Source organism: Chiloscyllium punctatum, chromosome 44 (genome assembly GCF_047496795.1).
Source record: "Chiloscyllium punctatum isolate Juve2018m chromosome 44, sChiPun1.3, whole genome shotgun sequence".
Lineage (NCBI taxonomy): Eukaryota > Metazoa > Chordata > Chondrichthyes > Orectolobiformes > Hemiscylliidae > Chiloscyllium > Chiloscyllium punctatum.
The window spans coordinates 45032430-45040155 of NC_092782.1; the positions used below are offsets into that span (position 1 = coordinate 45032430).

The 7726-nt window shown below is 41.1% G+C and overlaps 1 protein-coding gene across 3 annotated transcripts in view; it reads right to left on the reverse strand.

Moving 5' to 3' along the window:
- LOC140466938 (uncharacterized) overlaps positions 1 to 7683 on the reverse strand; it is an 83984-nt gene extending 76301 nt beyond the window's left edge. Inside the window, exons 1-3 of one of the 3 annotated variants that reach the window (XM_072562805.1) lie at positions 7577 to 7670; positions 7315 to 7400; positions 2537 to 2667 (exon numbers count right to left, since the gene is read on the reverse strand). The gene's annotated coding sequence lies outside the window, so the exon portion shown is untranslated. Of the gene's footprint in view, positions 1 to 2536; positions 2668 to 7314; positions 7401 to 7576 lie in introns of all 3 variants that reach the window. The other 2 variants (XM_072562803.1, XM_072562804.1) reach the window with 2 other exon arrangements.
- Between the last annotated feature and the right edge of the window lie 43 nt (positions 7684 to 7726).

A 7726-nucleotide genomic window follows, 5' to 3' on the forward strand; every position in this document is an offset into this window, starting at 1 on the left:
CATCCTTTGGAAAACTGCCAAAGCCTATGCGAGGGAGTTGGTTATCTCCTACTCTACCAATAGGGAGTGACAAAAAGGGCAAAAAACAACATCTCCTTGAAGCACGATTGAAGGTTGCCAAGCTTATTTTGACAGACCCTCGTTGGCCATGCTGTAGAGCATTATGGCGCTGCAGTCTGCATTGAATTCCGTGCTCAAGCAGACAGCAAAGATGGAGCTTACTTTTGCAAAACAAAAGGTTGCATTAGCATGGTGAGAAACCTGGCAAATACCAAGTGTATCTCGTCAAGGGAAAAAAAAAGTGCCCCTCAAGCCATCACATCGATTAGGTAAGGGTCCGGGAACCTAACATGAGACTCCAAAACATTAATGTGGCATTCCAGAGAGTTTACTCTGAATTATGCCAATCTGAGGGTTGTGAGGAGGGGCTAGTCAAGATGGAATCCTTTTTCAAGGATCTGAAGCTCCCAGGTGTGACCCCCCAAGAGTGTTTTCTCAATGCCCCCTTATCAAAGCCAGAGGTGCAGGAGGCTGTGAAGCAGCTTTTGAGTGGAAAGGCACAGTCTTGATGGACTTTCCAGTGAATTCTATAATGAATTTAAAAGCATATTGTCAGGCCTAATGCTCAACATGTTCAATGACTCATACAGTAATGATTGTCTCCTACCACCTGTAAGAGAGGCCAATATTACACTTATTCTTATATAAGCGAAGGTCCCAGAGGACTATGTTACTTACAGGCTCATTTCATTCTTAAGTGCTGACTTTAAAAATCCTCTCTAAGACGCTTGCACTAAGGCTGGAAACCGTGTTACCTTCTATTGTTAAAGAGAACTAGACTGGCTTCATAAAGGGCCACAGATCCCCCAATGTTAGGGGGCTGCTTAATGTAATTCAAGCATGTCAACAACAGTCAATACAGGGACTGGTGAATTCTCTGGATGCAGAGAAGGCATTTGACAGAGTTGAATAGCTGTACCTTTATTATACTCTAGAGCTGTTTGGCTTGGGCAAAACCTTTATAAGATGGGTAAAGGTTCTCGACGTGACCGTCTTGCTGCAGTCATCACCAAGGGGGTACGATCAAGCAATTTTAGTTATCTGTCCCCTTTCACAATTGTTTTTTACATTGATAATTGAACCCTTGGTAGAAGCCATTCGTAGGGATCCTAACATATCGGCTCCAGATGTGGGGTCAAAATAACAGAAGATTTTGTCGTACACAGACGATGTCTTCATTTCTTTTGTCAAATCAAGCAGTTTCGGTGCCTTGCCTGATACAATACATCATTTTGTTTAGCACATTTTTGGGGTACAAGATTAATTTTGCAAAATCAGAGGCTACACCTATAGGTGGTCTTACGAAGGTGCTAGGTGTTGAGGGCGAATACTAATTCCCATTTAAGAGGTCACGGGGTGGGGGGATTTGTGTATTTGGGCATATTAATCACTCCAGTTCTTCATCGGTTGTTTAAAGCTAATTTTGTTCAATTATTCAACAAAATTAAACAAGACCTTCAAAGATGGGAGGTGCTTCCGGTCTCATGGTTAGGTCAGATAGCTCTTATTAAGAAGAATATTCTCCCCTGTTTGTTGTACCCTACATGGATGCTCCCTCTGATTTTAAATCATCAAACATTTCAGGAGAACAGCTGGTTCAGCTCTTTTATTTGGCATTGTAAGTGGCTCCTTATTAAATTAGCTAAACTGCAATTACCTCACAGACAGGGGAAAGCGGATCTCCCGGACATTAAAAACTACCAACTGAGCTCGCTTTTTTACCTATGTGAGTGATTGGGGTTGTGGGAACCCTCTTTTAATATCATTCGATATCAAAACCTCTCAGGCAAAGTGCCGTCTTACTAGCTTGCTGTTTTTGGACAAAATGAGGACAGTTAAGGAATATTGCCATAGTTATCAATACTGTTAAAGCATGGAGGGCAATTCAGCAGAGGGGAGGCAATATTGGCAAAACATCTGTTCTTACACCTATAGTGGGTATGCCGGGTTTTCAATCAGGAATGATGGATTCAGGATTCAAACATTGGGCAGCTAGGGTGCGTCTTGCAAGGATGATTTATTTGAGGGAGAGACAGTGACATCGTTTGATCAGTTAGCATGGAAATAAAAGCTACCCAACAGGGACCACTTTCATTTTTCTCACGTTAGGGACTTTAGTCAAAAAAGGACTACACTTTTGACTGATCCCTACAAATCCAACATAGAGAGGAGGGTGCTCAGTGTTAAAAGCACACTTTCTGTCAGCACTTTATATCGTCAACTGAGGGAACTGCCCCCCAGATGAGTCTGATCAACTTTGCAGGGTGTGGGAGAGAGAGCTAGGCGTTGAGGTCTTCTCAGAGGCATGGGAAGATATTTGGGAAAACACAAGATAGCTATCAATTTGCAATAGGATCCATGCTTTACATTTGAAGATTCTCCACAGCGTCCACTTGGCTTCGGATCATTTGTCAAACCTCAAACCAGAGGTACCTTCAACATGCCTCAAGTGTAAAGTTAGTACAGGCACTCTTACCCATTGTCTCTGGTCCTGTGGTAGGCTTCAAACATACTGGAGCGCTGTGGCAGATGCAATGGACGTGATTTTGGGTATAAGGGTGGAGAAGGACCAGATTTCTCCTCTTCTCGGCCTGCCCAATGTATTTCCTGTAGATGCACATAAGAAACAAAAAAAAACTTTTCAACATCCTCATATTCTGCACAAAAAAAAAATCTTGTTAGGTTAGGTGTCCGAAAATGTCCTGGGCATGTCGGGTTAGCACAAATTATTGGGGACCATATCACCCTTGGATTTTCTTACAAGTATGGTACAACACAAAACTGAGAATTTCTATAAGACAGAGTCATAGAGATATACAGCACGGAAATAGACCCTTCAGTCCAACTCGTCTATGCAGACCAGATATCCTAAATTAATCTAGTCCCATTTGCCAGCACTTGACCCATATCCTATAGCGGCCCTTTTTGGATTACCTGGACACATTTGTCTGCCACATTAATAAGGGCTTTTATATAGCTGTAAAGATTGTGCTTTATGAGTCCAATATCCAGAGATGGGAAACAACAAATGAATGAATGTGAAAATTAATCTTCTTGATATTCGAGAGTTAGTGTTTTATTTTGCTGAGCTGTATTGTTATTTATCAGTTTATTGTTAGTTATTATTTATTTAGTTAAGTAATTAGTTGGGTTTTTATGTACTTTTATATATATTTATACAGTTGTACATGAGGGTCGTTTGGGTTTTTAAAATTTTTTGTGTTCTTTCTTTATACTGTTGTGAATTGTAGTATTTTGTATTTGTTGTAATATTGAAAAATATGTTTTTCAATAAAAGTATGCTTTAAAAAAATAAGTGGAGCTTCCAGTATGCACAGTTGTGTAATGCTGCAAACCCGGCTGACAATCCTGAAGTGGTTGTCAGCAGAATTCTTCAAATGATCAGGATTATCCAGCAAATATTCTCCAATCGCAGAATGAATGACAACTGTTGTGCAAGCTTGGCCTGGTGGGGGACGGTCAGTACTTGCTTGTTGCGAACAGCTACAAAGCTTCCTCAATGTGTATCCATTTTCAGAAATTTTCAACTTCTACACGAACAAAAGAAGAATTAAATCTCTAGATCATTACCTGAGCTATACATAAAATTGTCATTGGGCAAAAACTAAAGAGAGAAATAGCACAAGTTCAGAAAACCAAGACGTAGAAATGATTTTGGAGAAAATGAAAAGACATTAAAAGGCAAGAAGTCACTTGTGGGAGTTACGAACAGGCCCCAGCTAATAAAGCATTGAAAATACAATTAAAGGGCAATATAAAAATGTCCAGTAAGCATATCTCACACATATGAATGCACTTCGGTCATTTCTGTTCTGTTGAGATGGAGCATAGTTGGATCAACTGCCTGCTCACATCCAGACATGGATGGCACTGGAGACAATGACTGTGATGTCCACCAGTTTGCTGGACATTTCCATGACTAACAAATACCAGAGGGACTGAAGTTCCTCATCACTTATGGGAATGTAAGTTAATGACTGGGAATATAATTTTAATGTGATTTGTTAAGTTTCCTTTAAAAGTTTAATTTTCATTTTGTTAAAGCTTATTAGCATATGCCTCTTGATTAAGGGTGCACTCAATCTTCTTTTAAAAAAATTGATTAACATAAATATGTAAATTCAGGTGGAAAGACTCTAGGATCAGTCAAAATTTATGGAAGGCAGAAGACTAAAGTGCTAGTCAGATCAATCTTGAAGACAGCAAAGAGTATGGGAGAAGGCAGGAATAAGGGAATGAGTTACATGATCAGCCATGATCATATTGAATGACTTAACAGACTTGAAAAGGTCAAATAGCCTGCTCATTCTCCTATCTTCTATGTATCCTAACCAACTTAACTTCCTCATCCAACTCAACCAAAATACAATGATCATCACTGACTTCATCAAAGCTTTCACGGCCTTTGTCTATATATAGCAGAATCGTTTTGTTGCAGAGTATGCAACTTAGCCTATCATAACTGCACCAGAGTATTTGAACATTTTGCCAATTTTCTATCTTTTCCTGATTACTATGGACATTATTTACATAGAAACAATTTTGAATGCCTCATTGAGCTGCCACCACCAAACTAAGGCAGTACAGTCCAAACCCAAACCATTTGCTGTGTGAAAATTTCTTCTGACCTCATAATTGCTTCTTTTGCAAAAGATTTTTAAACTGTGCCCTCGGGTTCTTAGTCCTTTTACAAGTAGGAAGTTTCTCCCTAAACGAGCAATCAACTTAATACAATGCATAAGAACTTTAGGGCAGCTGGAGGAACTTGCCATATTGAAATAGCAGCTGCAATTCAAAAGTACTTCATTAACTGTAAAGGGCTTTGGCATGCACTGAGATCACGAAAAGCGCTACATAAGTTATTTTCCTTCGTTTTTCCATACAGGTTTTATTCCTTTTCATTAAAGCACGCTAACAATGATATCTATATTCTTCAATAAGATGTGCAACCTACAATCAGTTCAAACACCAATTAGAGTCATAGAGACGTACAGCATGGAAACAGACCCTTCGGTCCAACCCGTCCATGTAAACCAGATAGCCCAACCCAATCTAGTCCCACCTGCCAGCATCCGGCCCATATCCCTCCAAACCCTTCCTATTCATATACCCATCCAAATGCCTCTTAAATGTTGCAACTGTACCAGCCTCCACCACATCCTCTGGCAGCTCATTCCATACAGGTACCACCCTCTGCGTGAAAGAGTTGCCCCTTAGGTCTCTTTTATATCTTTCCCCTCTCACCCTAAACCTATGCCCTCTATTCTGGACTCCCCGACCCCAGGGAAAAGACTTTCTCTATTTATCCTGTCCATGCCCCTCATAATTCTGTAAACCTCTATAAGGTCACCCCTCAGCCTCCGATGCTCCAGGGAAAACAGTCTTAGCCTGTTCAGCCTGTCCCTGTAGTTCAGATCCTCCAACCCTGGCAACATCCTTGTAAATCTTTTCTGAACCCTTTTAAGTTTCACAACATCTTTCCGACAGGAAGGAGACCAGATATTGCACACAATATTCAAACAGTGGCCTAGCCAATGTCCTGTACAGCTGCAACATGACCTCCCAACCCCTGTACTGAATACTCTGACCAATAAAGGAAAGCATACCAAACGCCTTCTTCACTATCCTATCTACTTGCGACTCCACTTTCAAGGAGCTATGAACCTGCACTCCAAGGTCTCTTTGTTCAGCAAAACTCCCTAGGACCTTACCACTAAGTGTATAAGTCCTGCTAAGATTTGCTTTCCCAAAATGCAGCACCTCGCATTTATCGGAATTAAACTCCATCTGCCACTTCTCAGCCCATTGGCCAATCTGGTCCAGATCCTGTTGTAATCTGAGGTAACCTTCTTCGCTGTCCACTACACCTCCAATTTTGGTGTCATCTGCAAACTTACTAACTGTACCTCTTAAGCTCGCATCCAAATCATTTATGTAAATGACGAAAAGTAGAGGACCAAGCACCGATCCTTGTGGCACTCCACCGGTCACAGGCCTCCAGTGTGAAAAACACCCCTCCACCACCACCCTCGGTCTTCTACCTTTGAGCCAGTTCTGTATCCAAATGGCTAGTTCTCCCTGTATTCCATGAGATCTAACCTTGCTAATCAGTCTCCCATGGGGAACCTTGTTGAACGCCTTACTGAAGTCCATATAGATCACATCTACTGCTCTGCCCTCATCAATCCTCTTTGTTACTTCTTCAAAAAACTCAATCAAGTTTGTGAGACATGCTTTCCCACGCACAAAGCCATGTTGACTATCCCTAATCATTCCTTGCCTTTCCAAATACATGTACATCCTGTCCCTCAGGATTCCCTCCAACAACTTGCCCACCGAGGTCAGGCTCACCAGTCTATCGTTCCCTGGCTTGTCTCTACCGCCCTTCTCAAACAGTGGCACCACGTTTGCCAACCTCCGGTCTTCCAGCACCTCACCTGTGACTATCGATGATACAAATATCTCAGCAAGAGGCCCAGCAATCACTTCTCTAGCTTCCCACAGAGCTCTAGGGTACACCTGATCAGGTCCTGGGAATTTGTCCACTTTTAACCTTTTCAAGACATCCAGTACTTCCTGCTATGTAATCTGGACATTTTGCAACATGTCACCATCTTTTTCCCTACAGTCTATATCTTCCTTATACTTTTCCACAGTAAATACTGATGCAAAATATTCATTTAGTATCTCCCCCATTTTCTGTGGCTCCGCACAAAGGCCACCTTGCTGATCTTTGAGGGGCCCTATTCTCTCCCTAGTTACCCTTTTGTCCTTAATATATTTGTAAAAACCCTTTGGATTCTCCTTAATTCTACTTGCCAAAGCTATCTCATGTCCCCGTTTTGCCCTCCTGATTTCCCCCTTAAGTATACTCCTACTTTCTTTATATTCTTCTAAGGATTCACTCTATCTATCCTGTCTATATCTGACATATGCTTCCTTCTTTTTCTTAACCAAACCCTCAATTTCTTTAGCCATCCAGCATTCCCTATACCTACCAGCCTTCCCTTTCACCTTGACAGGAATATACTTTCTCTGGATTCTTGTTATCTCATTTCTGAAGGCTTCCCATTTTCCAGCCGTCTAACTTTAAAATTAATGAAACCATTTTCACTTTAATAAAATCAATTATCTTTATGTAGGTACAAGAAACGTCAATGGATCCCTCAAAATGGCAATAAATCATAAAGGAGTCACATAAACTCTGTGAAGGAGTCTAGAGATAAAACGCACCAAAGATAAAACGATTAAACCACAGCAGCAAAATGAGCAAGACAGTTTAAAACATTGCTGGAGAAACTCTGCAGGTCTGGAAGCATCTGTGGAGAGAAAACCGGAATAAACACCATCTACTCAAAGCAAATTGAAAAAAAAATAACAGATTTCGAGCAAAACTGGCCTCCATGAATTGATTTGCTGTTTTCACTCAACGATCCAGGCGAAAAAAGTTATTTAGATGATAAAATACGACGTGCCTCTGTCCTAAATTACTTACATCAGTAACATTTATAAGAGTTTACGTCAACTTATTTCGATATATATTTCTTCCGTTATCTTTTCTACCGGTTGCCCGGGGAAACGCACGCGCCTCCTCCCCCTCCCAACCCCCAATCTGTGGCCTAGCGTCAATGGGACCATCATGATT